This window comes from Balaenoptera borealis (genome assembly GCF_965194805.1).
Source record: "Balaenoptera borealis genome assembly, chromosome: 12".
NCBI lineage: Eukaryota > Metazoa > Chordata > Mammalia > Artiodactyla > Balaenopteridae > Balaenoptera > Balaenoptera borealis.
Genome location: NC_138869.1, coordinates 71,861,003 through 71,887,518, shown reverse-complemented (window position 1 = coordinate 71,887,518; position 26,516 = coordinate 71,861,003). Strand labels below are relative to the sequence as shown.

Genomic DNA, 26,516 nt, shown 5'->3' with positions numbered 1-26,516 from the left:
AGGCTGATGTGAGTGGAAGGCTTTTGCTGAAGGGAGCCAGGCCCCGACTGCTTTCCTGCAGTACTTTCAAAGCAAAGATACCCTTTAAGGGGATGGATTTTTTTTTTTTTTAATTTATTTTTGGCTGCATTGGGTCTTCGTTGCTGCGAGTGGGCTTTCTCTAGTTGCGGCGAGCGGGGGCTACTCTTCGTTGCAGTGCATGGGCTTCTCATTGTGCGGGCTTCTCTTGTTGTGGAGCACAGGCTCTAGGCGTGTGAGCTTCAGTTGTTGTAGCATGCAGGCTCAGTAGTTGTGGCTCGCGAGCTCTAGAGCGCAGGCTCAGTAGTTGTGGCACACGGGCTTAGTTGCTCCGCGGCATGTGGGATCTTCCCGGACCAGGGCTCGAACCCACGTCCCCTGCATTGGCAGGCGGATTCTTAACCACTGCATCACCAGGGAAGCCCGGGGATGGATTGTTTTTGAGGGCAAATCAGAGTTTTAAAAAAATGTTCACTCAATTTGACTTTTGTGTTAAACTCATTTCTTGGGATTAAGACAAGCCAAACATATATTAAGATGATTTTAATTTAAGCTTTGTTGGAAAGTTCAAAGACATCACAGGGTGGGATGGGGTGCCAAGGCAAGCAGCTTCTTATGGCTTAATTTGAGAGAATATATTCTGTACATTTTATTTTTACTTTTATTTTGAGGTTTAACAGGCTTACAGCAAACTGCACTAATCTTCAATGTATAGCTTGGTGAATTTCTTTCTTTCTTTTTTTTTTTTTTTTTGGCCACGCCGCGCAGCAGGATCTTAGTTCCCCGACCAGGGATCGAACCCACGCTCCCTGCAGTGGAAATGCGGAGTCTTAACCACTGGACCACCAGGGAAGTCCCAGCTTGGTGAATTTCTATGTATGTATATACCCGTGTAACCTCCACCCAGATCAGGATTCAGGACATTTCCAGTGCCCTAGAAGGTTCCCTCATGCTCCTTCCTGGTCAATTCCCCTCCCTAGAGGTAACTGCTATTCTGATTTCTACAGCTGTCAGTTAGTTTAGCCTGTTCTTGAACTTCATATAAATGGGATCACACAGTACATGTGCTCCGTGTCTGGCTCCTTTCACTCATAAGTCCATGAACTTCTTTAGGAAAATTTTATAAATACAGGTCCACAATCCTTTGCCTAAGACCACTGGGGCCAGAGAGGTTTCAGAATCCAGGATTTTTCCTAGTTTAGAAAGGTGACATGATGAGTTCACTTACACTGTATATACTATAAAATACCCCCAGCAGGGTCCGGGACAGCACCTGGTAAACATATAAACATATAAACATTTCTGAGCAAAGTCTATGAATATTCACACACTAAGTGGTGTAAATAAAGGCTGTAAATAGCCCCACTTAGTTGAGGTTGGTTTTGCAGCCAAATAGTTCACATCAGGTCAGGCTTTGCAGTCAAATGCCTAATGACAAAAAGTTTTCAGAAGTTTGGGGTTTTTGAAACAGAAAAAGGGATAGTGGCCCTGTTAGTTGCCGAAAAGCCATTGGCTCTGCGGGAGGCAAGCATACTGGGTAGCATCTGGTCCCAGGGCTGATAGAAGGTTACAGAAAGCAGCCCCCCCGCCCACCCCATGGAAGTGTGCACCAGGCTGGGTTCACCAGGAACAGGCTTTCTTGGCTAGGGCTGTCCGAGGGTCCATGCATGAGCTCCTGACACTGAAGGTGTATGTGCATTGGGCATTTTTCTGGGATCCCTGTCTTTGCTTAGATTTTCAAAAGAAGTCTACACAAATAAGGCTAAGAGCTCAGTTAGAAGGTGCCCTTGAGGATCAAAGCAGTGCTTAGTTAGAGCTCCTCAGCTGCGGACCTGGGTGTCTAAGGGACTGAGTCTCTGATGACAAACTCAGTGACTATCAGGGGAGGGGGCGAGAGGTGGCAAACACACAGAGAGGTTAAGGCACGGAGAAGGAGGGGGAAGGAGGAGAAGTTAAGGCTGGAATTAGGGTAAGTGCGAGGGGACCCAAGAAGACAATACACACAGGACCCCCTGACCCCCGTGTGTATTGTGTGGGGCTGAGCCCAGAAGAGTTTCTCCCCAGGGCTGGGGTTGTCTTGAGTTTAGGAGCCTGTGTGGAACACTCACTTTGTTTCCAGCACTGAGGATGCAAAGATGAGTAAGACCTTCTCCCTGCTTGTGGGGCTTGTGGGAGCCATACTGCACGTCTCTGACCGGTTCCCCCCTCCCTCCCCACCATCAAAGGAAACACACACGCACACACACACACACACCGGCCCCCAGGAGTGGCCTCGTAGTGCAGTCCTTAGGCTCTAGAAATTTTGGGCTTTTTCCCCCACCCTCCCATCAGAACGCCCAGGTCCTAGGCCCCATGTTGATAAAGCCCAGTGTAAAGGAAAAAAGGCTTCCTTTGCTGACAGTGGCATGCAACTACTAAGGTGATGCGTTGCTCAGAGGCGTGGAGTGGTATCGCTGGGGTTTAGTTCCTCTCCACCACTTAGTTGTGCAACCTTGGGCCAGTGCCCTGCCCCGAGTCTCAGTTTCCTCATTTGTAGAATGACTTAGTAAGTCCACTACTCCCTATCTCACAGGGTGTTGTGAGGATCAAAGGAAATAATATGGAGGAAGACGTCAGTGGCAAGGTTTACACAGGTCTGGACTATGCTTACGACGTGCCTATTGTGTTCCCAATCTCACAGGCAGCCATCACTCGGCACCTTAAGTAGCAGCATGTTAGGGGTTATACAGTGTCATTCTACCTGGTAGGCACCCAGGGGTGCTACGGGGCTGTGACCCTTCATAGTAAAGGGTTCTCTGCACCCCAGGTGTGGTTTTACTCTCTGGTTGCAACAGTTCTTTGGAAAATAGTTGTTAACAGATGTTTGTTACAGTGTTGCTGATAACAGCTCAAGAAAAGTTATTTTTCACTACAGTCCCCAAGGCTCAATGCCTATGAGTGCTCGAGAAATGCTTAAGCTGAAGACTTGCAGACCCCACCCGCATCCTCAGGTGCCCGCTGTTGTGGGAGTGGGGTAAACCCCTTCCCCGCCGTATAAGGGTTGGATGAGGAGTTGGGGCAAGAGTCACCAGGGCCCCCGAACCTGAGAGTTAAAAGTGGTCTTTCACATGGACAATAGTCCTACTTCTTGGAACGTTTCTGTACAACAAAGGGGGAAGTACACGGATGGTCATCGCAGAGTTATTTGTAATAGCAATAAGTTGACAGCAACCATAACGTCCACTCAGTGATGGATACTGGGATAAATGATGGTGTCCACATGCAGTTAGTTTCTATGCAGCCATGATGAAGAATGTCACAGAACAGCATTTCCTACCTGATGCTCCACAGACCCAAGCCCCAAGAGGATCCCTCAAGGGATTTCATAGGGACATATGTTTAGGAAATGCCAGTCTCTTCCTGATGATTCAGAACACACACTAGTAAATTAAAGACTCTGAGACGTTCTCCAGGACAGAAACCCATTTAAGCTGGCGTGAGCCAGTACTCACAGTGCTCAGTCCCAAACAGCTGGGGAAAGACACCCCTATGAACAGCAAGCAAAATGGCCCTGGTGCTCTGTGGGATCAGTTTGGGAAACACTGGTTATAGCAGTCTCATGTGGGAAGAGCTGAGTGAAAAATGCAGGTTCTGGACTTCCCTGGTGGCACAGTGGTTAAGAATCCGCCTGCCAATGCAGGGGACACGGGTTCAAGCCCTGGTCTGGGAAGATCCCACATGCCACGGAGCAACTAAGCCCGTGCGCCACAACTACTGAGCCTGCACTCTAGAGCCTGCGAGCCACAACTACTGATCCCACGAGCCACAACTACTGAGCCCGCGCGCCTAGAGCCCATGCTCCACAACAAGAGAAGCCACCTCAATGAGAAGCCCGCACACCGCAATGAAGAGTAGCCCCTGCTTGTCGCAACTAGAGAAAGCCCGCGTGTAGCAACGAAGATCCAACGCAGACAAAAAAATAAATTAATTTTTTAAAAAATGCAGGTTCTGAGAGTCTCTGTGGGAAGATTCAAACTCACAAACCAACCTATGTGTATATTTGTATCTGGAAAAAGTCTAGCAAGACGCATCCCAGAACTTTAGCGGTGGCTGGGTGGTGAAATTATAGGTGATTTTTATTTTCATTTCTTTGTTTTCGTCTGTTAGCTTATTTGGGTTTTCTAAACTGCCTTTCATTGCTGTGTATAGTTTTTATAATTATAAAAAAGAAAAAATTGTAAAAAAGAAAAAAATTGTTAAGACGACGGAGGGTCGGTTGAAGGCACGGGCAGGCGCTGCCACACCTGGAGGAGCTGGGTCTCCGGCTCAGCTAGCAGAGAGGCCAGGCCCTTATTTAGGCAGAGTCACTCCAGCTCGCATTCCAGCGGGAATCCTTCCTAGCGCATTCCTCCTCCAGCACCGGGCGTCCAGCTGCAGCCCGGCTCCTCCCTCCCAGGGCCTCCCTCTCCTTTGGTAGCCGCCGCCACCGGCCCAGGCCAGGCTGCACATCTGGACCTCATTAGGGCCCGACAGCACCAAAGCCGGCACATCTGGCCGCCGCGCGGCAGGGCAGCGGAGGGGAAGGGGCACGTCAGGACAGGGGCGCCCGGCGCGCAGCTGGACGTGGGAAGGTGGCGGGCGGCTGGCCGCAGACAGTGCACTGCCGGCTGGGCTGGCCCTGTCCGCCCCGGAGTGCAGCAGAGTAGCACCCTCGCTGGTAGGAGAGCCAGGGCCCCCTGTGGCCTCCCAGACTGAGGGGGGCAGGCCCGAAGGAGAAGCAGGAGCTCTGGACTCTAGGCATGGTACTCTTTCCCTCGAGAGGCCTGAGGCTGGGTCTGGGGGGCCTGCCAGGACGTGGAGCAGAGGGCAGCTTCAGACCCCCTTGCAAAGCAGAAAGGAACAGGAAAGGGGATTGCCTAGGCTCGCGGTGGCTGAGCCTTGGGCCTGCAGGTCAGGAGGCAGGGTCTTCTACATCAGAACAAGCATACTTAAACAGTCTGAGATGAGAAAGGAGGGAGGTGCAGAGAGACAAGATGGAAACAGCATCCCCACTGCATTTTCCTTACACCAGGACACGCCCAGGTACCCGGCTCTACCCCTGTGTGCTATTATTTGTCCCCTTTGGGGCCTGTTCATCCAAGTCATTAGCAGCCTTGCCAGTTCTTTCCTTGAGACAGCAGCAGATGCTCCTGACATCCTTTCCAAAGCAAGGCAGAGATCAAAGAAAATAGCCAGTCAATAAAACGGAAAGCCTATCAGCTCAGCCGTCACTCCTCCCCTTTGTCCTAGGGTTTCAAGACCTTGCCTGGCTCTTACCTGGACAGTCCTCTCATCCTAGGAACCCCCAGGTTCCCCTGCTTCTGCTCTCCATCTCCCCACCTCCTCCCACCCATCAGCCCCTGCCCACCACAGCGAGTGGCTTACCCATGGGTCCACATGCCCACACTAGTACCCTCAGAGGAATTCTCACAAAGCTCTAGTGGGTGCCAGTTGTTGGAGGAGAAGCCAAGGAGTACAGCAGAAAGTTCAAGGGCTTCGAACCCAACAGACAGCGTCCCAAATCCTGCTGATTAACCCCTCTGAGCACTGGTTTTTTTCACCCATGAGATGACGATTATACCTCTTAGAGAACTGTTTTAAGCTCTGTGCTAGAAATTTAATTCTATTATATGTTTCTCCAATAGAAATATAGTGTAATCACACATGTAACAGGAGGGGGTATTTTTACACTTTTCATTTTGGAAACATTTTAGATTTTTTTAAAAAAGAAATTTATTTATATTTATTTTTGGCTCCATTGGGTCTTCATTGCTGTACACGGGCTTTCTCTAGTTGTGGCTCGTGGGGGCTACTCTTCCTTGTGGTGTGCAGGCTTCTCATTGCGGTGGCTTCTCTTGCTGCGGAGCACAGGCTCTAGGCGCACAGGCTTCAGTAGTTGCAGCACGTGGGCTCAGTAGTTGTGGCTCGGGGGCTCTAGAGCGCAGGCTCAGTAGTTGTGGCTCGGGGGCTCTAGAGCACAGGCTCAGTAGTTGTGGCGCACAGGCTTAGCTGCTCCGCGGCATGTGGGATCTTCCCAGACCAGGGCTCAAACCCATGTCCCCTGCATTGGCAGGCAGATTCTTAACCACTGTGCCACCAGCGAAGTCCAGAAACATTTTAGATTTATAGGAGAGTTGCAAAGATTGTACAGAGAGTTCCAGTAAACTCTTCACCCAACTTCCCCTAAGGTTAACATCTTGCATAACTATGGTATATTTGCCCCCAAAATAAGAAATTAACAATGGCACAACACTATCAACTTTATTCAGATTTCAGCAGTTTTCCCAAAACAAATGTAACTTTAAATTTCCTACTAGCTACATTAAAAAAGAACAGGTAAGGGACTTCCCTGGCGGTCCAGTGGTTAGGGCTCGGCACCTCCACTGCAGGGGCAGGGCACATTTGGTCTACCCTTACTTCTCAAAATTCACCCAATGCTAATTTGTAAATAAGTAAATAGATAAGAGAGAGAAAGAGGACTTATATTTTGATTCACAGTGGGGGCGGAGGACCGGCCATGTAGTTCGTAATATTTGTGTCCACAAGTTGGGACACCCTCTCCCAGTCTTAAGGTGCTTAGGAAACCTAATTAATTATGGAATTATGGAGCACCACTTGTGCTAATATAGAATCAGGGCCGAGGGAGTTAAGTGTCTCGGGATATTTATAACAAGCTGTGGTAGTCTGGTGAGTCACTGCTCTCCTCTACAAGAGGACACACCTGCCTCCCAGGAGGAGAAGCTGCTGCTTACCGGCCAGCCCCCCTTCTCCGCCCAGATTAGAGACACACACACACTGTTGGGGAGCCCTCCTCCCTTCCCTGGGCTCCCCTGGGACACTGATCAATGCTACCCATCTCCCTCCCCCATTTTAGCAGAATTTCCCAACAGCCTCCCACTTCCCAGACTAAGGCTGTGCTGTCCACTGATGATGCTGCAGACTGGCTGCATCCTGGGAACATCTTATTCCAAAGGGATTCCTCCTGGGAAGGTTTTCTACGGTAAAGCCCAGCTGTGCAACCAGGCTCTTGAGCAGCCTCCATCTGGGGCCAATTCTTCCAGGATGCAGAGAGGCAAAGGCCAGAGAGGGGAGAGGAACATTGAGCCCTTCCTCTCTGCCAAGCCCTGGGCAGGGCACTTGGCACCCCTCAGCTCACTAAAGTAACACAATAAGCTGGGTGATGAGTTCCATCAACCTGTCTTCTACAAACTGAGACTTAGAGGAAAGCAGCTGGAAAGGAGCACACAGCTAAAAAGTTCTAAAGCCAGGGTTCCAACCCAGGCCTGTTGAACTCCAAAGCTCTTGTTTTTATAAGATCATCTCAAGCTATTAGACTAGTGGTACAAAACATACATATATCACTTAACCCTTGAAATATTGAGAGCAGGGCCAAACAGAGAAAGAGAAATAACCTCCAAATTAATAGAGGGAAGCATTCAATGGCAAAAAAAAAAAAAAAAATTAAATCCAAAAGAGGGGAAAAAAGAGGAGAGAAAAAAGAATACAGGACAGATGGAACCAATAGAAAGCAGAGAGTAGATTTAATCCTAAATATATTCACAATTACATTAAATATAAATGGATGAAACGTTCCTGTTAAAAGATAAAGGTTGTCAGAGTGGATAGAGGACAAATCCCGACTCTCTGGGGTTTATAAGAGATACATCCAAGACATAAATAACGATTCAGAAAGGTGGAGGGCAGAACCCAAGTCTGAATCAAAAGTCTCTGAGGCTGCAGGTCTTGCTCTCTCTCCCAGATCTCAGCCCCCCAGCTTGTCCCTTTCTTGCCTCGGCCTCAGTCATACCCTGAGCATGTGGTTTATTGGAAGGCACTCAGGCACTGGCATTAGACGAACCAGTGTGACCCTGGGCTTTCTTAGGCTACCTGGGCCTCAGTGTCCTCCTCTGTAAAAGGAACAATAATTAATAACTTAGAGCGGTGCTGTAAGAGCTGGAGAAAACAGGTTCATGGCAAGTGGCACATGGTGGAACTCATATTATGTTTATTTTTTGTTCATATTGTGATCATTTTACTTGTGCCTATGTAATCGATAAGACCCCGTGGGCTGCCCTGACAGTGTGATAGAATATGAAAACCTCTCCTCTGCGTGTTTTTGGGTAGTTGGGGGAGCGGGGTCGGTGGGGAGTAGGGGTGAGCCCACTCTTGATTCTGTGCTGGGAAATTCGAGTGGGGCCAGGATGCCCTGTTCCTGTTTGTTTGCAAGCCTGACCAACCTGTCGTTCTGTCTTTGATTAGGTCACACTCCTGCTCAGGCCCTAACCGTGGCAACTTCCTACCATCCATGTGTCAGGGTCCCTCCTGTCTTCAAGGCCTCCGAGTCTTGCTTTCTGCCCTCTCCTTCTGCCTGTGGGCTCACCCCTGCAGGCAAGCAATCAGCCCTTCCCCTGCACACCCCTCCAAGTCTGGTCGGCTCTCCCCCTAGGGCTGCCCCTCCTCCTCTGTCATTCAGGCTCACACTCCCTTGTCTACAATTCTGAAAGCCAAAAGCTCTAAAAATCAGACTTTTTAAAAAAAAATAGGTTTGATATAAACTGATTCGGCCACAAATCTGGTCTGCCGTGATGTGAGACTATTTAAAGGCTTTAATATGTCTCTTACTGCTCATACATTTCACCACAAAAGCTTTGCTGTGTTTAATTAAGGGTGCTGCCCAGACCCTGCTGGGTGTTCGGTAGTGTCAGCACCCGCATCATGTGACCTTTCTGAAATCTGAAAGCTCTGAAAACCCACAGGCATCTGACCCCAGGGCTTCGGGTGAGGGGTTGTGAGCCTGCAGTAATGACAGCCTGAGGGCCCGCCCCCTGCAGGCACTTTATGTATTTATCTCTCATCCTGGTTACAGCCCTGTAAGGTGGGCATTCCTCCATCTCACACATGAGGGTAATGAGGCCCAAGGTCATACAGCTGGGAAAGTGGCTGAACCAAGTCCCTCTGAGTTCCCAGCTGCCCACACTTTTTCTCCTTTGCACCCACTTCCTTAGTTTCCTCAGGAGCTAGCCCCCCTGCTCCCTGTTTCTGTCTTTCTGATGCTCCTGGGACTTCCATATACAATAATGACTAATTTCATTCATCTGACAGTATTCTTTGAGGGCTTCTACACTCTGATGTGCACACAAAATCTTAAGATGCTGAATCTGATTTAATAGGTCTGGATGTGTTATTCTGCATTCTTAACCAGCTCTCAGTTGCTGGTGGATCCCACTTTGAGGAGTAAGGGGCTAAGGGAGAGGTGGGGACAGAGCTGAATAAGATTCAATCCCTGCTGTCATCACTCTCATGTATAAGAGCTCTCTATGTACCTGATCTGGAGGTGGGTGCTATTATTATCCTCACTTGACAGATGAGGAAACAAGCACAGAGAGATTAGGTAACTTGCCTAAGGTCACACAGCTCAGAAGTGGCAGAGCCAGGATTTGAACCCGGTGAGCCTGTCTCCAGAGTTCAAGCAGTTAGCTACTACACAACACACAAGTTGGAGAGCTGGACACTGTCAGTTCAGTGTGATAAGACAATCATTGCAGGCAGGACTGGCAATACCAGAGAGGAGGCCTGGGCTCCTTTTTAGCACATGGTCAGTTTTCAGGGTAACTGAAACCCTGCCCTTTAAACACCTAAACCAATTTTCTTTAGAAGATCTTTCTAAAATGGATTGTACATCTTCCTGCTGTATTTGACCTTTTCTTGATAACTCAAGACCACTGTTACAATTACCAATGTTTGTAACAGCTTTCAGTTTCTCATAGCTATTTCTACGCATGCTTCCAATAAACCGCGGGCGAGAAACCAAGTGACCAACCTCATTAGAATAATGTGTAAAGTAAGGGTATGGAGGTGCAGAGTGAGGTTAGAGCAGTTTGTTTTTGTTTTTTTTTTTAATTTATTATTTATTTATTTATTTTTGGCTGCATTGGGTCTTTGTTGCTGTGCGTGCGCTTTCTCTAGTTGCGGTGAGCTGGGGGCTACTCTTTGTTGTGGTGCGCGGGCTTCTCGTTGCAGTGGTTTCACTTGTTGCAGAGCATGGGCTCTAGGCGCACGGGCTTCAGTAGTTGTGGCACGCGGGCTCATTAGTTGTGGCTCGCGGGCTCTAGAGCGCAGGCTCAGTAGTTGTGGCGCACGGGCTTAGCTGCTCCGCCGCATGTGGGATCTTCCCGGACCAGGGCTCGAACCTGTGTCCCCTGCATTGGCAGGCGGATTCTTAACCACTGCGCCACCAGGGAAGTCGGAGCAGTTTGTTTTAAGACAAGCACGTTTCATCTTTTGTGCATAGAATTTATGAGATTCAGTTTGGTTGCTCATTTACATATTTTTGCTTATTTCCTGGGTCATGGCTGTTTTTTTTTGAGAGTTGAGGGGGCTGATTAAGCATCCTCTATATCTGATTTTCAACCTGGAATGTGATCAGATTCCTAGGGGAATTTTCAGAACTGCCTAGAGTCCTGTTTTGTACTCCAAGGTGGGATGTGGGCCTCTGCATTTTGAAAAACTGCATTTGGAACCATCAGAACTTATTGAACACCTACTGCATCCTCACAAGTACTGAGCACTATGAACAAGAAAACCTGCAAACCCAGTCCTCAGGCATTACAACAAGTTCAGTAGACAAGTTGAAACACACAAAATCAACTAAGGCTAGTTCACCTTCAGAGAGGGCTAGTGACAGCGGTACTGCAGCGCAGTGATGACATCTGTGGGGACGGGACAGGAGGCCACTTGGTGTGGTGAGACCAGCTTGGATGTGGGGTCAGCAAACCTGGCTCTGAGTTTCTGCTCCCTGACCTGCCAGCAGACTCAGATCCTCTCTGAACATCAGTTTCCTCACCTGTAAAATGGGGATAAACTACTCTCTCTCCCACAGTTGTTGTGATGAGAGAAGTCCTAGGAATGCATCACATAAGCTGTAGAGTACTGTCCACATGTGTGGGGTAAGACTCCTACAGGCCGCAGGGGACACAGACCAACTCTGGTTACTTCCAAGGCTGAGACTTTATTGTAAGGTTGTTTAGGAAGCCCAGGAGGGGTCTCACCAGACAAAGAGCAGCCCTCTGGAACAACTGGGTCCTCATTCTGGAGTCATTGGATGCTTGCAACAAACCCAATTATGGACTCTCTTCACCTAATGTCTTCTGCTGCCTCCTGGTTTCTATGTCCTGACTCCTGCCGACTACCTCCTCCCCATATAAACCTTTCTTTTTTTTTTTTTTTTTTAATGAATTACTTCAGTGACTGTAAAGAGAACAATTAGAAAGTGGTTGTAGTGGCACCTGTGGTTGTATCTATATATATTTTTTAAATTAATTAATTAATTTGGTTGCACTGGGTCTTAGTTGCGGCAGGCAGGCTCCTTAGTTGTGGCATGCAAACTCTTAGTTGCGGCATGCATATAGGATCTAGTTCCCTGACCAGGGATCGAACCCGGGCCCCCTGCATTGGGAACTCAGAGTCTTGTCCACTGTGTCACCAGCGAAGTCCCCAACCCTCACTTTCTGACCACTTAATGGTCCTCTGGTTTTCAAGCATCCTGGTGAGAGACAGTTGGCTTGGTGAGCCACTGTCCAATAGAGAAGGTCCCCACTGGGTAGAGTTTTAATGCTGGGCTGCGCCTCCTGCACAACCAGCCTATAAATGGCTGCCTTTGTGTCAGGCTGAACCTTGGCCCGGGCAGTTGTGGCCAGGGTGTGGGCTCCTATGCCCCATCAGTGCCAGGTTGTGCCTGTGGGGGCTGTGGGTGCGGCTTGCCCTAAGAGAGAGTAGCGCGGACTGTCCATTGTAGAATGTGAGCTATTTTTATAGAGGGAGGACAGCACTAAGGCTGCTAATCTGGCCAGCAAGCAGCACCTTCCTGCCGTGTCTCACGGGCCACTCAGAGTGGGCTAGCCGCAGGCCACGCCATGAGTCCGTGAAGGCTGTGGTGCCCTCAGTCTCCACGTTCCACAGGTTTTCGGTAGACAACACTCTTCTCAATGGCCTCCTGCCCCCAGACACTGGCATGTAAGTGTGTGTTCCCTAATGCCGTGATTAAAACTTGCTCGCAGCATTTCTACACAAGAATGTTCACTGCAGCATTGGATATCGTAGAGAAAAATTAGCACCAGCTTATTGTCCAGCAGTGGGGGGACTAGGTCCCTATTTGGGTATATTTATATGACAGTGTACGTGTATGTGTTAAGAGTTATGATATCACAGAATATTTAGTGACATGGTATAATAATAAAAGAAAGTGCCAATTTGGCATTATTTATATGTGTGTATGCGAATGTGTTTGTGTACGTTTATCTACACATATATAATTCACATAGAAAAAAGACCAGAAGGGAATTCCCTGGCGGTCCAGTGGTTGGGGCTCCATGCTTCCACTGCGGAGGGAACAGGCTCAATCCTTGGTTGGGGAACTAAATCCCACAAGCCGTGTGGTGCGGCCAAAAATAAAATAAAATTTAAAAGACCAGAAGATTTTTACATAAAAATGTTAGTTTTGTTATCTCTGGGTAATATTCTGTGAGCAAATTTTGTTTTATTTTCTCATTTATGCTTTTCTCTTTTTCTACATTTTTCACAACAAATGTGTTACTTTTATAATGAGGGGGAAAAAAAGAAACATTAATATCTTTAAAAATAGAAAAACCAAACCTTGTCCTCAGGAAAGAAATTTAAAACTCATTTTGTAGTCCATACTCTTAAAGCATTCACAGTTCCCATGAGGGAGTTGTATTTTCGGGGAAAATGAAGTTTTCTGTTAAAGGTATGACATCTTAACAGTGGAATTTCAGGCATCAGTGACCTAATAGAGAAGTGTTTGGACTTCCCTGGTGGCACAGTGGTTAAGAATCCGCCTGCCAATGCAGGGACACGATCCCTGGTCCAGGAAGATCCCACACGCCGCAGAGCAACTAAGCCCGTGTGCCACAACTACTGAGACTGTGTGCCACAACTACCGAGCCTGTGTGCCACAACTACCGAAGCCCGTGCACTCTAGGGCCTGCGTGCCGCAACTACTGAGACCGCATGCTGCAACTACTGCAGCCTGTGGGCCTAGAGCCCGTGCTCTGCAATAAGAGAAGCCACCGCAATGAGAAGCCTGCGTGTTGCAATGAAGAGTAGCCTCCGCTCGCCACAACTAGAGAAAGCCTGCGCACAGCAACAAAGACCCAACGCAGCCAAAAATAAATAAATAAATAAAGTGTGTCTTAAAAAAGAGAGAAGTGTTTGGAGGCAGAAAGCCTCCTAATTGCCTTGAAATCAACCCCCAGAGGCCTCCTTCCCTGGTCTTCCTCACAGGGAGGTGATAAGGGCAGCCAGAGGTGGGGGAGGTACAAGTGTCCAAAGTAGACGGAGCCAGGACACTTCTCAGACAGAGCACTTTGTCACCAACGTATTTAAAAGGAATTAGAATCAAATGTTTATATTGTCAGTCAAAACAGTGACTGCGTTTTTGTTTCACTTCTTGAGAAATCACTGCCCCCTTCCCTCCAGCAGGAAGAGAAGAAGAGAGGAGCCTGTAACAAACATTATCAAACTGCCATCAGTGATGACCCCTGGGTGTGTGGGGGAGGGGAGAGTGAGGAGGGGGGAGATGAGGGTGTTTACTTTTTACCTTTTGTCCTTCATACAGTTAAAAAAGAGAGCATTATGGGTGCTTTTTATTTTGTGCTTTTGTGGGTTTTTTTGGTAGCCCTCAATTTTTTTTTATTGTGAACACAAGATACTTTTGTAATCAGAGGAAAAAATGTCATAATGAAAGGACCAAACAGATGTGGTTGGCCACCGGGTGGCCATCCTGCTGCCCCCACCTGCAGGCCACGACCACCCTCACTCTAGGGCCAGCATCCTCGGGCTTGCAGCTGTCCGCACTTGGCAGGGGGTGGTGGGATGGGGGGGCGGGAGATAGGGCAGAGAGCAAGAAACCGTGGTTCTCTCCTCTGCCCCCTCTGGCCCCTCTGGGCAAAGCTCCAACCCCTGGGCAGCAGACCAGGTTGGCTCATATCGACACCACGGCCTTAGCTATGTCCCCAAGCTTGACCCCATCTGTGCCTCCCTGCCCTGTGCCAGCTGCCAGGCCTCCCTGCTTAGCTGGACTCCAGCCCGACCCCTTTTGACCAACCCTTTCCTGGGCCTGGGAATGCCCCAGCATTTCACCCACTGGCACATGGTAGTTGGCTGGGTATTCAATGCTAAAACTGCAATCTCAAGAAAAGTGTCTCCAGCCTTCATGCGGACTGTCCGGAACTTATTTGGCCTTGGAGATCAAGGCTCACCCTCTTGGTCAGCAAGTGAGCATAGCACAAGATCAACAGAGAAGGCTGAGTGAGAGACAGAGCCTGGCCATAATTTATGAGGCCACCTGTGAAAGCATCACAGACTTCGGGGGCCTGAGACACCTGTCCAGTCATGCCTCCAGTGATTGTAATCCCAGCTGGGGGACCTTGAACACATCCCTCTGAGCTGTGCTTCCCTCATCTGTAAAATGCAGATGATGATGATCTCTTTTATCCAGGGATACCATCAGGAGCAAATAGGTTAATGTATGTGAAAATGCTTTGTGAGCCGAAAGTACTTAAATGGTACTTTCCATGAAGATGTTACCTCACCACACTCCCTGCTTCAAGGACCACTGTGAGGTTGGCTGTTGACGGAGTGGGACTTCTAACCACCCTGCTGATGGTCGAGAACTATGGGTCTTGCACTAACGGTCCAATGCTAACAGCTGCACACCCACCTTGCCCCTATTACAATTGCCCCCTTTCCTTTGATATTCTTCAATCTTGAGGAGAACACATGAGTATAATGTTTTGGATAGAGAGGTTAATCATAAACTCAGCAGAGGAACTCAGTTTTAGGGGGACTCAGTTTCAACCTCCAATCCTGTCATCCTTCCCCAAGTCTTTCAAGGAATGGGGCAATGACCACTCTGGTTACTTCCTGCTAAAATGGGCTGTTGTCCTACCTTGATTTGGGGAATGGATACTGAGTTGGAAATAGTCCTGAGTTCCAAGTCCTGGATCCGAGTCTTGTATAATAGTTTTATCTAAGTAGGTTTTAACCTCTAATGTGGTATTAACATATACATAGCAGGAGTTACTGGTCACTACATATCTCCTTTTTCTGCTGATAGTTACCAGAGGAGACCTTGAGGTTATAAGGTTGAAGCTGCCATCTGCCAGCAGACACCGCTTTGAGAATGGCTGGGGGAATCCCAAGTATGACACAGCTCAGAAAATTCAAGTCCTCAACGATACAGGAATGTGTCTGAAATCACATCCACAATGGCCACCTAGTTTTACCTTGAATGTCTGAAGCACAGCTATTCCATTTTTGACTTTCAAATGTATCCCCCTCCTGAATGGCCAAGACAGATGTACAATGCATGTTCAAAAGGTCACAAAACAGACTGCTCTGGTCAGTAAAGTTTAAGTTAAATCATGTATCAGCCAGAATGACTTCCCCATACCTCAAAATATGTGCATCATCTCCTTTTTTATTTATTTATTTTTTCTTTCTTTGGTGGCACCACACGGCTTGTGGGATCTTAGTTTCCGACCAGGGACTGAACCTGGGTCCCAGCAGTGAAAGCACCAAGTCCTAACCATTGGACCACCAGGGAATTCCCTGTCATCTCCCTTTTCAATTGCAAATCCTTCAACGGACCAAAACACGTCCCTTGATGCTGGAGTTATTTAGCTGCTTGCCCTGTGTCTCGATCGTGCCTCTCCGTGCTAGGCCTTCTTTATATTTGCCTAGATATTCATATTGGGGAAAACTGATCAGATATTGTGAACAGGCTCTGAAGTATGTTAATGGGGAAACACTTTATAGGCCATACATTTTGTCACTTATACCCAGTTGTCACACAAGCATTGTACATGTGCTTTTAGCAATAGACTTAAAGCAAGCAGTGTTTTTCACAAACATGCCAAATCAAGACTAATTTGTTTGTAAAATAAATCTGGTCAATTGACTACTAGGCTCCTCCAAACTGGCTTTGGTGGAACTCCTCAGGAGTCTCAGACTGAATTCCCAAAAGGCCTCTCAAGGCCAGGAAATGCTAAAAGCCTGCCTTCAGATTCTGCCTTAGTGGAATTCTCAGTCCCCAAAATATCAAGATTCCTGTACATGCTAGGAGATAGTCTTTCCCTTTCACCTGATAAGGCTGCCCAGAACCCAAGAATCTCCAGTTTCTGTAGGGACAAGCCAGAGAGAAAAGAAAAATATTTCAATTTTACTCAAAGAGGTAAAATTTACCAAATTGCTGTTAAGTCAGGAGTAACTTGAGGGGAAGGGCTTCCCTGTATCTGGAGAACACAGATCAAAATCAGTAATACTCCAGACAAAACCCATAAACATTGTAACCATATTCACCAGTTTACATGGTACCCAATCTTTTTGTTAACTTTTTATGAAGCCATCACGTTTTCCATTAGGATTTTAAATTTCTTACCCAGTTCAGCAGTATAATCTGAGATTTATTAGAAACCTGTACTTGTCAGAAAGTCCTTCCTATGAATCTTCTTGAAGATGAAGCACTTTTGCAAAGCATCAGATTAACTGTCTATTAAAGACTTAAAAAGGCAAGCCCAAGGTTAAAGATCTGATCACAATGTGTTGACAAAAAAGCTTAATCAAGCTGCTTTGATATAACCAGAATTATGGCTGATAGATTATACCAGGGCATATCTATATTTCAGAAACTTCATATAATTTCTAGAATATCTATAGTAGTAACATTTATCCATACTATATAATCTGAGAAGATTTATCACTCATTTGACAATGCTTCCCATGTAATTCAATATACCAAATAATACTAGTTAAATATTCCTCTCTGAGATGCCTCAGGGGCCCTCTAAAGCATCCCAAAGTTAGCTGGAGGTCAAAAGAACTTTAATTAAAATTTGATATTTGGGAACTTTGTCAAAAAGTTTCACAACATATCGTTAAATAAGACCATAGGTCACTATAAGACATTACTTATTTCTTATCCAAAGTGAGAAGAGATCTCAAAAGCAAATACAGATCACTTAAAAGCAAGGAAGTTCATATAATCTGTTATCAAAATCAGCATTCTAAGTAAACTTGTTCTCTTAGCAGAGAGGAACCAAATCTAGTCTTGCACTACCCTACTTTTAATAACAAATTCCATTTACCTAACTAAATTTAATCTAATCTCAGCCTAACCATGCATAAAACTCCTTTTTTGCTCAAAACATATAATAACTGTTTGTCATACCAGCATTTTTTTTTAACATCTTTATTGGAGTATAATTGCTTTACAATGGTGTGTTAGTTTCTGCTTTATAACAAAGTGAATCAGCTATCCATATACATATATCCCCATATCGCCTCCCTCTTGCGTCTCCCTCCCACCCTCCCTATCCCGCCCCTCTAGGTGGACACAAAGCACAGAGCTGATCTCCTTGTGCTATGCGGCTGCTTCCCACTAGCTATCTATTTTACATTTGGTAGTATATATAAGTCCATGCCACTCTCTCACTTTGTCCCAGCTTACCCTTCCCCATCTCCGTGTCCTCAAGTCCATTCTCTACGTCTGTGTCTTTATTCCTGTCCTGCCTCTAGGTTCCTCATAACCTTTTTTTTTTTTTTAGCTTCCATATATATGTGTTAGCATACGATATTTGTTTTTCTCTTTCTGACTTACTTCACTCTGTATGACAGACTCTAGGTCCATCCACCTCACTACAAATAACTCGATTTCATTTCTTTTTATGGCTGAGCAATATTCCATTGTATATATGCACCACATCTTCCTTATCCATTCATCTGTCAATGGACACCCAGGTTGCTTCCACGTCCTGGCTATTGCAAATAGAGCTGCAATGAGCATTGTGGTACATGCCTCTTTTTGAATTATGGTTTTCTCAGCGTATATGCCCAGTAGTGGGATTGCTGGGTCATATGGTAGTTCTATTTTTAGTTTTTTAAGGAACCTCCATACTGTTCTCCATAGTGGCTGTATCAATTTACATTCCCACCAACAGTGCAAGAGGGTTCCCTTTTCTCCACACCCACTCCAGCATTTATTGTTTGTAGATTTTTTGATGATGGCCATTCTGACTGGTGTGAGGTGATACCTCATTGGAGTTTTGATCTGCATTTCTCTAATGATTAGTGATGTTGAGCATTCTTTCATGTGTTTGTTGGCAATCTCATACCAGCATTTTCTGATTGGAAACTTACGTTTTAGTTTTCCTCTCCTCAGAATGCAAAGATAGGTAAACTTAGATTTGCCCAGCAACCAATGTTCCAATATTCTATTTGATTTTTGTTTTTTGGGTTATTTTTTTTGGCCGCACTGCGCACCATGCGGGATCTTAGTTCCCCGACCAAGGATTGACCTCGTGCTCCCTGCAGTGGAAGCTTGGAGTCCTAACCACTGGACTGCCAGGGAATTCCCTTATCCTATTTGAAATGACCCAGATAGTCAATAAGTTCTTGCCATTTAACTTAGTTCAGTTTCAAGTTACCAAAATCTGGAAAGGCTATTTTAGATAGACTTAAAGTTTCATCATATCAAGTTATTTTCCTTGCTGACCAATTTGCAACAGATATAAGGTCTTATTTGATCTCTAGTATACCTAGGTACAACAGAAGTATTACACTTAACAAACCAATAAGCTTAAGCTCGCTTCAGTACCAGATATCAATTCAGTACTGCATATTTCCAAAATCATGAGGACCTGAAATTCATTTTGGCCAATTTTTTCTTTCTTTCTTTCTTTCTTTTTAAATTAATTTTTAATGGAGTATAGTTGCTTTACAATGTTGTGTTAGTTTCTGCTGTATAGCAAAGTAAATCAGCTATATGTATACATATATCCCCTCTTTTTTGGATTTCCTTCCCATTTAGGTCACCACAGAGCATTGAGTAGAGTTCCCTGTGCTATACAGTACGTTCTCATTAGTTACCTATTTTACACATAGATATAATCTGTCAATCCCAATCTCCCAATTCACCCCACCCTTGGACAATTTTCTAAATATTAGGAAGTATTTAATTTGTAAGTGCTTACTTTTAAGTCTATGAAATATAGCTCATTTACAAGTTAATTCAGCAATATTATAACTGAAAGCAGTCCAGTTCTGGAGAATGCACCTCAAGGGGCTGCATTTGGGAAACAAATCTGAGTTTCCCATAGCTGGCACATTTACACAAAAGACAAATGCAAACATACACACAAAGAACAAAATCTAATTCCTGCAGGACAGAAACAAAATGGTGAAGTCCAACAATTTCCTCAACTTTTTCAAACATGGATCCCTCTTTTTAACAACAAACAACACGCAAATGGAAAGACAGGGAATCATGATTGTGTGTGTCATGGCAATTCACCTGGATAATGCAAAACCAAAAATAACAGTTGAAGTAAGTTAAATTTACTTAGTTAACTTCAAGATTTCTCCTAGAAATATTTTTATTTTCTCAGGGTCAGGATTCTGAAAAAAGTATTCCATCAAGCCAGCTTTCTCTAACTGCATATGCAAAAAGAACCAATTTTGGAATTTCAAAGGAGTTTCATCGTAACCAATTTTCCTCTTAAGTCTAAAGAATATAGTGGCCACGCAGTGTTCAAACAAACAAACAAACTACTTTCTCTCTCTTTCTAGGAGCATACTAAAAATCTCCCAGTTTTGCAAAATACACTCTAGGGGGCCTATAAGATGGAAAGAGCTCTGATTATCACAGCAGGCATTATCAAATATCAACCAAACAAATGCAATGCAAAACGGTCTTGCAGGATCACAGTTCCCTAGCACCAAAAAGGGAGCTTCCCAATCATTGCAAAGGGAAAATCCCAAACGACGCTTCACCACAGGCAAATCCCAACACAATAGGGAAGGATACCTGGTGTCATCACACTCAGCTCCATTACTCACCAAAGACGTCTCAACTAGCCAGTGCAAGTACTGATTCACACACATACAACATACAAGTAACAAACATGGTCCCACAAACAAAAGTCCCACAAAAAAAGCAAACCAGAGTGGCTCACCCCAAAATGATACACACAAAAACACAACAGATAAATTACCGTCACACAGAAAATCAGAGGAGTTGTAGTCTAAATTCCACTTCCATAAGTCAGAAAGATAAAGACAAATACTGTATGATATCACTTATATGTGGAATTTAAAATATGGCACAAATGAATCTATCTACAAAACAGAAACTGACTCATAGACATGGAGAACAGACTTGTGGTTGCCAAGGGGGAGGAGGGAGGGAGAGGGATGGACTGGGAGTTTGGGGTTGGTAGATGCAAACTATTACATTTAGAACGGATAGGGACTTCCCTGGTGGCGCAGCGGCTAAGAATCTGCCTGCCAATGCAGGGGACACGCGTTCGATCCTTGGTCCAACTAGAGAAAGCCCGTGCACAGCAATGAAGACCCAACGCAGCCAAAAATAAATAAATAGAATAAATAAATAATTAAATAAATAAAATAAATAAAAAATTATTTTAAAAAAAGAACGGATAAACAACAAGGTCCTAATGTATAGCACAAGGAACTATACTCAATACCTTGTGACAAACCATAATGGATGGAACAGAATATTGAAAAAGAATGTCTATATGTGTGTAACTGAGTCACTTTTCTGTACAACAGAGATTGGCACAACATTGTAAATCAACTCTACTTCAATTAAAAAAAAAAAAAAAAATTCCACTTCCACTCCCAGACAGAGGCCTCCAAACAGAGTTGACCAAGGGACTTCCCTCGTGGTCCAGTGGTTAAGAGTCCGCCTTCCAATGCAGGGGATGCGGGTTCGACCCCTGGTCCGGGAACTAACATCCCACATGCCGCAGGGCAATTAAGCCCACACGCCCTGGAGCCTGCGCACCACAACTAGAGAGAAGCCTACGCACCACAACTAGAGAGAAGCCTACGCACCACAACTAGAGAGAAGCCTACGCAACGAAGAGCCTGCGGGCCGCAGCTAAGACCCGACGCAACCAAATAAATACCTAAATATTAAAAACAAAACAAAAAAACAAACAGAGTGGCCCAGCTCTCAAAAGCGAATGGGCCCAAAGTGGCTCACTTCCCACAAGGGAAGCAGCGCAAATGGGGTGGAGAGAATTCCCAGCCCCTGCAAGCTGGAGCGACTTACCCCCAAGTGACACGGCATGTGGACCACAGCTCTCTGGACTGCTCCAAACAGCCTCGAGCGGGGAATGGGGGAAAGGTTCACTGCTGCCTCAAGGCCTGGGCCCCGGCCAGTGGGCGGCTGTGGAGAGGGCCCTGGAGCTATGGAGGACACATCCCCCAGCCTGTCCCCGGCCCCCCAGCTCACCCGCCAGCCAGAGGGCCTGGAAGGCCCCGGGGAGAAGGCCGCCATCCGCCTCTCACCGCGCTCTCCGCCTCGAGGACCACCTTGAGGCTGACAGTCGGCGAAGCCGGACCTCGATCTGCCGCGGTTACGGTCACGTGATAAGGGTCTTGCGCTAATGGGTCGCATGCGCGCGCGCCCCAAGGGCTGCGCATGCACCCTGCCCCTAGTACAAAAACCCTTCCTGGAGTTTTTGAGAACTTTAACAATATCAACTTGGAGAAATTTAACAATGTCAACTACTTCTCAAGTGGTTTTTACCCAGTAACTACGTGTGCCCAGTACGCGGCTTAATTCCCCTGGCAAGTCGAGGAATAGAAGATGCATTGGGCTCCTCACCAAGGACCTTGGGCTCCATTTGGGGAAATGGAGCACTCATGTTAAAAGTTTGTTTTCTTTCCGTCAGTGATTGGGAGCTTGAATCAGGAGACACTCAGCCAGCAGGGGGACGAGGGCAGGGACAAGACTCCTAATTTGGAGGAAGACAAATCTTGAGTACAAATTGGGGCTCTTCCCCTCACTGAGTTCCATGAGACTGTGGGTGAGTCAGTTTCTCTCACTGGGGCTCAATTTCCCAGGCTGTAAACAAGGAATAGCAACGCCTACCACAGTAAGTCATGGTGGGAATGAAAGAAGATAACATGTATAAAGTGCCTAGCTTGGTCAGTATTATAAATCCCTCCAAAGTGAGGAAATCAACAGGTTTCCCCTCCCTTTTATTCATTTATTTATTTGACTGCACCACGCAGCTTGCAGGATCTCAGTTCCCCAACCAGGGAATGAATCCAGCCCCAAAGCGCTAAGTCCTAACCCCTGGACTGCCAGGGAATCCCTCCCTCCCTTTTAAAATGTTATTTTAATTCTGGTAAAAAAAACATAAAATTTACCACCTTAATCATTTTCTATCATATAGTTCAGTAGTGATAAGTATATCCACATGTTGTGCAATCTCTAGAACATTTTAATCTTGCAAAACTGAAACTATACCCATTAAACAGAAATTCCCCATATTCTCCTCCCCCTTGTGCCTGGTAACCACCATTCTACTTTCTGTTTCTATGAACTTGACCACTTTAAATACCTCCCATAAGTGGAATTATGCACTTTTTGTCCTTTTGTGTCTGGCTTATTTTACTTTGCGAAATGTCCTCAAGGGTCATCCATGTTGTAGCATGTGACAGGAGTTCCTTCTTTTTTAAAGTTGGGTAATACTCCATGGTATGAATATACCACATTTTGTTTATCCATTTATCCTCAACGGACATTGGATTGCTTCCACCTCTCGGTGGAATTGTGGATAACACTGCAATAAACAAAGGTGCACAACTATCTCTTTGAGACCCTGCATTCAATTCTTTTGGATGTGTATACATCCAGAAGTAGGACTGCTGGATCACATGGCTAGTTCTATTGTATTTTCTGAGGAAGCTCCATACTGTTTTCCATAGCAGATGCATCATTTCAAAATCCCACCGATGGTGCACAATACTTCCAATTTCTCCACATCCTTGTCAACACCTGTTATCTTCTTTTTTTTTTTTTTTAGGTAGCCATCTTAATGTGTGAAGTAAACAGGATCTCTTTTGGCAGAACTATTATCATTTCTTCTCACCACTCCAGAAATGCTGCAAATGAGTCCGATTGCAGGATTGACCCAGCATTTGGTCAAAGGAGTGTGTTTTGTCTGTGATGCTTGGAGAATCAAGCCAAGTTGGACAGGGATGCCAGGGCTTTCAACCTGCCGAGAGCTGTCCACTGTGGCCTGCAACTGGGGAGGCGCACACACGAGCTGCTAAGGCTGGCCGAGTCTGCTACTATATTTGCTTTGGCTCCAAAGATCCCACAAAGGAAACAAGGGACCCGCTGCAGGGGGGGGGGGGGTTGCAGATTCCACCCCCCCCCACCCCCGGTGCAGCCCTTCTCATCCTTCTCAGTGGCCTCTCCCCACTGTTATCTTGCTCGTGACATGTCTCCCGAGATTACCTTTGGTGAAGAAATTCTTGCTGAGAAGTTCAAAGCCAGGGCTTTGGGGCTCTGTTGAAGGACTCTGGGGGCGGGGCCTCAAGGCACTACGGAGACCAAGTAAAGAGGTGGCTTGCATGGGGTGCTGCATAGCTGGAAGAGGTCCCTGCAGTTGGGAAGCTGCATCAAAAGCTCAGATGCTGCCCAGGAGAGAGAGATGAGCAAGAGAAAATTCCAGATATGGGGCCCTGCAGAGAGAGAATCTCAATCTATGAGGGGTGCAGCTGAGCAGGGCCAGTGGTGCTTCCCCAAAGAGACAGTGAGTGCAGTGGTTAGACCATGGCTTGTGAAGTCAGAAGAGACTGGGGTTCAAATCTGACCCGGCTCCACCACTTACTAACTGTGTGGTCTTGGGCAAGTTACGAAGCCTCTCTGAGCCTCAGCTGCATCTTTAAAATGCGAACAAAAATGCAACCTCTGTGAGTTATTATGAGATCAGTATCAGTATTATCACAGTAGCTACTGTTTTTTGTTTGTTTGTTTGTTTTCTGTTTTTCTGGCTGCACCATGAGGCATGCGGGATCTTAGTTCCCCGATCAGGGATCGAACCCGTGCCCCCTGCATTGGGAGCACACAGTCATAACCACTGGACCTCCAGGGAAGTCCTAGCTACTATTTATTAAGCACTCCTACCCCCACCGCCCGGTGTGCCAGGGGCTTTGTCAAGCACCTGCTAAGCACGCAGTGTGATAACAGAGGTCAAGTGTGAAGGCTCTTGGTGACTGACAGACCTTGGTGAAAAGCCCAAACCTGCTACTTGTTAACTGTAGGACCCCAGACAAGGCTGTTAACCTCCCAGCGCCTCAGCCTGCTCGTCTTTAAAATGGGGATGATAAATGAGAATGATAATACCTGTCTCCCCAGGTATCACGCAGTGCTTTCCTTCAAGGGTTCATAACATGCCTTTGTCACTTCCATCTTCCCCGTGCAAATGGGAGGGGTGGGATGGGGTGTCCCGAGGCTTTGAAACCGTCCTGGTGTTTACCGCAGCCCAGAGAAGAGACTCAGTGGAACTCGTGATTGGAAAGATCTGCAGGAGATTGCACGTTCTGGAATGAAGATGCCATCAGACTGGGGCACTGGAAGAATGCTGGCCTGACATCTGGGGGCCAGGAGAGAGGACAGTTGTCCTGTTCAAAGGGTGGGTCTCCCAAGAGACCCAGTGCTAACTGCTCAGTCCCTCATTCTCCCCTGGAGAGTGTCCGGGGCACACTTGTCCTGCCTCCGTCCTTGCTGAGAGCCGGCCCCGGCTGCCGGCTACAGAGCTACCTCCATCCCCCCCTTGCCATCCAACGTGTGCATGCTGCCTGTGCGTGGTCGGATTCCTGAGTTTTCAGCCTCACTGCCCTCCAATCCCAGGCGCAAACCTGTCCCTGTCACCCGAGACTTTTCTGTGAGGCTGACACAGTGAAGGGAGCCGAGATGGTCTCTCGTCAACACAGACAGGGCAGGAGAGAATAAGAGCTGGGGTGGGTGGGGGCCCTGGCTGAGCCCGAAGGGACTCAGGACCGGCCCCTGGGAGCGTCGCTGACCTGAGCAGCTGGGCCTAAGAGCGCCTGCCTGGGCCAACTCTTCTCCCCCTCATCCAGGGTAAGGCTCCGAGAACCAGCCAACTAGTTCCTCCTCCTCCTCCAGGCCTGTCACCATTTCCACACACAGCAGGGTCTGGGGGTGGAGGCTTTTTCCAGACATGTATTTAAGTGAGGAGAGAAAACAAGGCGAGTCGCCCAGGATTTGCCAAGTCAGTAGGCAGGAACACAACCCGAGAGGCCAAAAATAAGAGAGACGAGGGTCACCCTGCTCTCCTGAGCTGGAGACAGTTTACAACCCGTGCTGAACACTCCATAATCACACTTTTGTTTGAGGATGCCCCTTGATCCCAGGGCATCGGTCTCCTGGTTAGAAGGTAGCTGAGCCCTGATTGTGGGCAGTGAGTAATGGTGACTCAGGGAAATTCGAAAGGACACAGGGAACACCATCGAAGTCATCTGGGGACATGCCCTGGTTCCCCCTGCCGGTCAGGGAGCCAGGAGTTCTGGTCTCCATTGTAAAGGAAGAATTTCTGAAGTTTTCTCTGGAACTTTGGCAGAATTCTTTGGGCTCTTTCACAGGAAGCATTACGCTTTGGGTGTTTTTTTTTGGGGGGGGGTGGAATTACTAAGATTTCTTTCACCTTTATAGCTATTTATGAATCAGCTCCTTTTCTCTTTTAGCTCCAGATTATATTCGTCTCTTTATTCTGATGGGGCATCTGTTACCTTGTATGACGAACAGCACTCCAGAAAGCAAATAATGACAGTAATAATGGCTAACATTTATTCAGCCCTTATGGCATGCCAGGTACTGGTCTCTCCATATATTTTTGTGTATTGTCAAATCTGAGGCTCCATCAATCTTCAGATATTCCACATGTGATGTATCACTAAAGAATGCTGCCAATTAATCCATGACATGCCACTGATTTTTTTTTTTTAATTAATTAATTAATTTATTTTTGGCTGTGTTGGGTCTTCGTTTCTGTGCGAGGGCTTTCTCCAGTTGCGGCAAGCGGGGGCCACTCTTCATCGCGGTGCGCAGGACTCTCACCGTCGCGGCCTCTCTTGTTGTGGAGCACAGGCTCCAGACGCGCAGGCTCAGCAATCGTGGCTCACAGGCCCAGGTGCTCCGCAGCATGTGGGATCTTCCCAGACCAGAGCTCGAACCCGTGTGCCCTGCATTGGCAGGCAGATTCTCAACCACTGCGCCACCAGGGAAGTCCCATGCCACTGATTTTAAGACTCACCCAGATTTCAGAAATGTTAAAACAGGAATCTTAGAATCAGTGAAATCCAGTAACTGATTCTCAATTGTCATCCTTGCCTTACAGATGGGTAAACTGAAGAACAGAGAGGTTGAGTAAAGCTACCTGATGTCACATAGCGAATATGTGGTGGAAATGGAACTCGAACCTAGAGTCAGGTTTCAAAGCCTGGGCTTGTAACCACTGTGCTGTATTATGTCTGAGAAGTGGTTTCTGTCTATCCATGGGCAGGACAGAGGGAAGGACGCAAAACACAAGAGGGAAAGTTGGACCCCACCCTCTGCTCCCTCT

The 26,516-nt window shown here is 46.7% G+C and overlaps 1 protein-coding gene across 1 annotated transcript in view; it reads left to right on the top strand.

The window, feature by feature from the left end:
* The window catches only part of TMEM217B (transmembrane protein 217B), a 142,417-nt gene that overhangs the window by 98,655 nt on the left and 17,246 nt on the right, over window positions 1–26,516 (top strand). The window lies entirely within an intron of this gene.